The 6,000-nt window shown below is 39.0% G+C and overlaps 1 long non-coding RNA gene across 2 annotated transcripts in view; it reads right to left on the bottom strand.

Annotated features, from left to right (window-relative positions):
* Nucleotides 1-1,079: 1,079 nt before the first annotated feature.
* The window catches only part of LOC125127725 (uncharacterized), a 155,954-nt gene continuing 151,033 nt past the window's right edge, over nucleotides 1,080-6,000 (bottom strand). The window contains exons 5-6 of one of the 2 annotated variants that reach the window (XR_007135041.1): nucleotides 1,482-1,581; nucleotides 1,080-1,356 (exon numbers count right to left, since the gene is read on the bottom strand). This is a non-coding gene — a long non-coding RNA (uncharacterized LOC125127725). Of the gene's footprint in view, nucleotides 1,582-6,000 lie in introns of both variants that reach the window. The other variant, XR_007135040.1, reaches the window with a different exon arrangement.

Here is a 6,000-nt window from a genome sequence, read left to right as displayed (position 1 = left end):
GATTTCCTACAGGCTTCTATCCCCACACAGGCTCAGCCTCACCATGATCAACCACCACCCTGCCAGAGTGACAGAGATGTTACAATTCATGAGCCTAGATCGGCACGTCATTACCACCCAACGCTCATGGTTTACATCATGATTCATGCTACCAACATGGTTACATTCATGGTTCACGGTACATCATTCATGGGTGTTGTACATTCTATGGATTTGGACAAATGTATAAGGACATGTATCTGCCATTAATAGTAGCATGTAGAATATTTTCACTGCCCTAAAAATCCTCTGGGCCCCATCTAGTCTCCATATTTTTGAGCTCTAATTTAAAAAAAAAATTTTTTTATATGTTTAAAAATTTTTTTGGCTGCATCCACAACATGTGGAAGTTTTGGGCCAGGGATTCACCCGTTCACCGCAGCAGTGGGCTGCCACAGTGACAACACCGGATCCCTTAACCTGCTACCCCACAAGAGAACTCTCTATTCTCTGTATTTTTGGTGCTATTGTAAATTGTAGCACTTAAATTTTTTATTTTTCATTTGTCATTATTTAAAACAATGAGTTCTCTTAAGTTGATTTAACAACCCCTCTGCATTGTGGTTGATGCTACCGATTTGTGCATTAAAGTCATCATTCGCAGTAGAGAGTATTTTCAGTCTATTTTCCCTGTTCTTCAGACCATGTGATATTTTTTGTTTATTTCTCAGTTTCACTGATTCTATCTTTGGTCATAACCATTCTACAATTTAGCTCATCCATGGAGTTTTTAATTTCTTTTATTGTATTCATCAGTTCAATACTTTCCATTTTTAAATAACTTTTATTTCTTTGCTGACATTTTTCTGTTTTTTCCATTTCATTTCAAGAGAATTTGTGATTGTTTTCTGAAGCATTTTTACAGTGGTTGCTTTACAGTCTTTGACAGATGCTTTGACAGATGTTGGTATCAGCTAATTATCTTCTCATTTACGCTATTTTCTTGATTCTTAGTATGATGTGTAGTATATTTTAATTGTATATAGGTGTCTTTCCTTTTAGGTTGGGAGACTCTGGGTCTTATTTGAATTTTTTTTTTCTTTTTATGCCTGTACCTGCCTCATATGGAAGTTTCTGGGATAGGGGTTGAAATACAGCTGCAGCTGTATGCCTGCACCACAGCTTGCAGCAACACCAGGTCCTTAACCCACTGAGCAAGGCCATGGATCAATCCCTCACAGAGACAATGTTGGGTCCTTAATTCACTGAGCCACAATGGGAACTCCTCTCTCAATAACTTTTGAATGAAATAACTCATTGAAGAAATAATTGGTGAGTCCATCTTGAATATAATTTATTGATCTAAATATAGCCAGGCTGTAAAAAAAGAAGCAAATCACAGACTCTTAGAATTGGTAGAATCTTAAGCCCAATCCACCCTCCTTCACAAAGGAAGCTTTTCCACAGAGCCACCCACCCCTACACATGGACAGCCTACTTACATGATGCCACAGGGTTGTTGGAATTATTCAATTAGTGGCCTCATTGTTGCACTCTGGGCAGAGATATTCATGGAACATTTCACAGATCCATCATATAGAGCTAGGGAGAAAGAAGCAAAGTCGTTTATTTTAATTTTTGTAACTAGCGTATTTTAGGACATTGTATGAAGAGCCAGGAAAGATGGGTGTGGCCTGTGGATGAAAACGGCACATGTGGAGAAGAAGGCAAAGCAAGTGACTTCTTTAAACATACATTTTTCACCCCTTCTCAATGCAAAAAAAAGGAGGCAGAAACCTGTTGTCTAAAGCAGGAAATAGAAGAAATACTGGCTGAGAAACTGCCCACTTGGCATTGATGAGCCCCAGCTGGCCCTCTGGCCCTACTCCTATTTTAAGTTTATGACGTACAGTCAAGCATTCCTTTTCTGCACCTGAAAGAATGACTTCAGTCCAGACTGGGTCCCTATGGGTTGGAGTTATTTTTAGACCTGGGCACATGATCTGCCTGGGGTGGAGTTATTTGTTGACCTGGGCACATGATCTGCCTCAGCTTAATCTCAGGATCCTTCAAGGAAACGGAAGGATGACTCTTTGACTAACATCCCACTCGGTGTCCTATCAAAGGGAACCCTCTTTTTCAGTTTGTTAGTATGGAACCAGTTGTCACTGCCAAGGATGACTCTTGGTTCCCCCACCGCTGGTCACAGACTGCACTCTGAGCCCCCCGTACCAGATTATATCCACCTTGCCAGTGGCAGTGAGCCCCCATGCTAAGCTGTTCCTTTCCTCACTGGCTTGCCTTCTCTGGGAAGCATAAGAACACAGCTAGATCCTGGGAGTCTGGATCCTGGATTCTATTGCTTACAAGCTGTGTCTTTGGGCAGATCACTTCTTGGGGACTCATTTCCCCATCTACATAAATAAGGCTAGTAATTTAAGATTACAAGGTTCAGTAGAAGAATGTAGGTAAAAGACAACCCATGGTGCTGGCAGCAGAGAGGGCTCAATAAATTCTAGTTAGTAGTAGTAGTAGTGGTAGAAGTGCTCCAAGTACTTTTATGTGTTTTTTTCATTTGATCTGATAAGAATCTAAACAGAGATAGGTTACTGTCCCCATACGGTAAATAAAAGCAGTGAAGTTCAGGAGTTCCCCTCATGGCTCAGTGGAAACGAATCTGACTGGTATCCATAGGATGCAGATTCAACCCCTGGCCTTGCTCAATCGGTTAAGGATCTGGAGTTGCCTTGAGCTGTGGTGTAGGTCGCAGACACGGCTCGGATCCCGGGTGGCTGTGGCTGTGGCATAGGCCAGAGGCTACAGTTCTGATTAGACCCCTAGCCTGGGAACTTCCATATGTCGCATGTGCAGCTCTAAAATCTCAAAAAAAAAAAAAAAAAAAAAGCAGTGAAGCTCAGAATAGTTGCATGAGTTGACAAGTCGCAGCACCACTGAGCAGAATTGAGGTCTCTTGGCTCCAGTGACAGTCCTGGGGGCAGAATAGCCCATAGTGCACTGTCACATATAACAAGAGCAACAGCAGCAGTATCTGTAGCAACTACATTGCTCAGGTGTCTATACATTGCTTTCAATTAATACTCACAACAACCATAGGTTCTGGATTGTATCATAAACTTCATTTCAGAGGAGAGGACCAAAGTTCAGAGAAATCAAGGAAGGTGCCCAGGGGTATACAGCTGGGGATGGTGGAGCTGGGGTGTCCACCTGGTCTACCATGCCCAAGCTATGCTGTCAACCTCTGTGCTGCTGGCTGTTGCAGCAGCCCGCTCAGAACAAGTGGAAGCACTTGCCTGCTCCAGATGGCCAGTGAGAGGAGGAAAACTTATTTTTCCATGTGGACAATCATGCCGCCTGCAACAAAAAATAGTTTTAATTCTTTTCCAATTTGTATGACTTTTATTTCTTTTTACTGCGTTATTGCAGTGGCTAGAATCTCCAATGTGTTGGGTAAGACTGGTGAGAGCAAATATCCACGCTTTGTTCCAGAATTTAGTGAAAGCACTGTTTTTCACCATTAAATACAAAGTTTGATGTAGGGTTTATGAAGTTGAAGAAGTCCCCCTTATTCCTAATATACTGAGGTGTTTGTTTGTTTATTTTTCATCATTAATGGTTATTTACTTTCATCAAATGATTTTTTTTGCATCATCGATACAATTGTATGATTTTTCTTCTTTGACTTGTTGATACTGTTAACCAGCCATATTAACTGATTTTCAAATATTGAATCCATCTTGCATACCTGACATTACTCCTTCTTGGTTACAGTGTCTTATTCTTTTATAAATTGTTGTACTTGATTGGTTAAATGTAGCTGATAACTTTTGCACCTAAGTGCTTTAGAGATGTTAGTCTTTAGCTTTTTTTTTTTTTTTAACTAACTTTGGTTGGTTTTGGTACCAGAAATGATGGCCACATAAAAAACTCTCCTCTCTTATTTTCTGGAAGATATTGTATACCACTGGCATTAATTGGTCTTTAAATGTTTGGTAAAAATTTCCAGTGAAAACATCTGGGCCTGAAGATTCTTTCAGGGGTAGGGGGGAGTATTTCAATTACAAATTCATTTTCCTTAACAGTTATAGAACTGAATAGATTATTTGTTTAATCTTGGCTGAGTTTTGGCAGTTTGTGGTTTTTGAGGAATTGTCCCACTTCTTCTAAATTGTTAAATTTATGGACATAAAGTTGTATGTAGTATTTTCCTATTATCTTTTTAATGGCTACAGAATTTCATTTCATTTCTGATACTGGTGACTTGTATTTTTCCTATTATCTTTTTAATGGCTACAGAATTTCATTTCATTTCTGATACTGGTGACTTGTATCCTCTCTCTTTTTTACCTTTGGCAACCTTGCTAGAGGTTATTAATTTTTACCGATTTTTTTTCTAAAGACTATCTTTCTGTTCTAATTATGTTTTTCTATTATTTTGGGGCTTTAAATTTTATTTCATGCTTTAGTATTCCCTTCCTTTTGTTTGCTTTCTTTTGTTTTGTTCTTTTTTTAATTTTTTGAAGTAGGCTCTTAGATCAGCTATTTGAGATAACTCTTTCCCAATATAAGCACTTAGTGCCATAAATTTTCCTTTCAGCATTGCCTTAGTTGCATCTTGCAAATTTTAATGTTTATTTTCATTTTCTTTAGTTCTACATATTTTTAAAATTTCCTTTGAGATCACCTCTTTGACCCATGAATTATTTAGAACTTAATTATTGAGTTTTTCAGGACTTTGGAGATTTTCCTGGTTTTGATTTCTGGTTTAATTTCATTATGGTCAGACAAGTTACTCTACAGGATTTCAGTTCTTTCAAATTTGTTAAAGTTTGGATATGATCTATCTTGGCAAATGTTCCATGGGCCCTTTAAAATCATGGTTATTCTGCTCTTGCTGGACAGAGATTCTATACATTTCAATTAGATCCTTTCAATGATATTCCTGAATTCTTGCGTATTTTTTTCTTTTCTATGTTCTTGCTAATATTCTCTTTAGTAGTCCTAGAAGTTCTGAGTGGGAGGGGTGAGGAACTTAAGTTCCCAACCACAACAGTGGATTTATCTAATTATTTTCCAGCTGTCTTAGTTTTTGCTTCACATATTCTGAAACTCTGTTGTTTGGTTCACAAAACAGCTATATCTTCATAGTGGATTAATCCTATACATCATTATGTCATTTCCCTCTTTGCCCATGGTAACTTTCTTTGCTCTACTGTCTACTTTTGGTATTAACGTAGCTACTTCCCTTTGATTAATGCTTGCATGGTGTATGGTTTTCCTTTCTTTTGCTTTCAGTCTACCCTATGTCACTGAATTTGAAGTGAGTTTCTTGTAAATAATATATATTCAGGTCATGCTTTTTAATCCGTTCTGCCAGTCTCTACCTCTTAACTGGTGTACTTAGACCATTTACATTTAAGGTAATTATTGATCTATTAGAACTGCAGGACATTTTATTACTTGTTTGCTGTTTGTTCCTTCTGTTTCTCATTCTGTTTCTTTTTTATTGACTTCCTCTGGGTTACTTGAACATTTTTAGAGTTCCGTTTTGATTTCATTATGTCTTCAGTATATTGCTTTGTATTGTTTTCTTCATGATTATTTTGTTTTGGAGACTCTGTTGCTGGGAATGGGGAAGAAGCTGGTGGGCCTGAGTCTCCTTATGCCACCAAGTAGAGGCCAAGGAGACCTAGGGCTTCACTGCTGCTGCATCTGTGGGTGAGTCAGACCATCTGATGGTATCTCAGTTTGGCCCAGGAGCCAAGAGTCCAGGGCTTTGCTGCTGCCAGTGGATTGGATTATTTGCAAGGATCCTGGGCTGTAAAGTGGAGGCTGGAACTTTTTATTGCATCTCTGTCGTGTTTCCCTTTTCCTGGACTTTGGCCAGAGAGAGCAGGATATTCTTGGGGGTTTTTTGTTTGTTTGTTTTGTCTGAGCCTATTGGTGGGTCCCGGCTACAAGCTTCTCCTGTGCCCCAGGGTATACGGAAGATAAAAAAAGCTC

The sequence above is a fragment of the Phacochoerus africanus genome, chromosome 5 (genome assembly GCF_016906955.1).
Source record: "Phacochoerus africanus isolate WHEZ1 chromosome 5, ROS_Pafr_v1, whole genome shotgun sequence".
NCBI classification, from domain to species: Eukaryota; Metazoa; Chordata; class Mammalia; order Artiodactyla; family Suidae; genus Phacochoerus; species Phacochoerus africanus.
The sequence above is the reverse complement of the archived record's forward strand: the minus strand, read 5'-3'. Positions and strand labels throughout refer to the sequence as shown.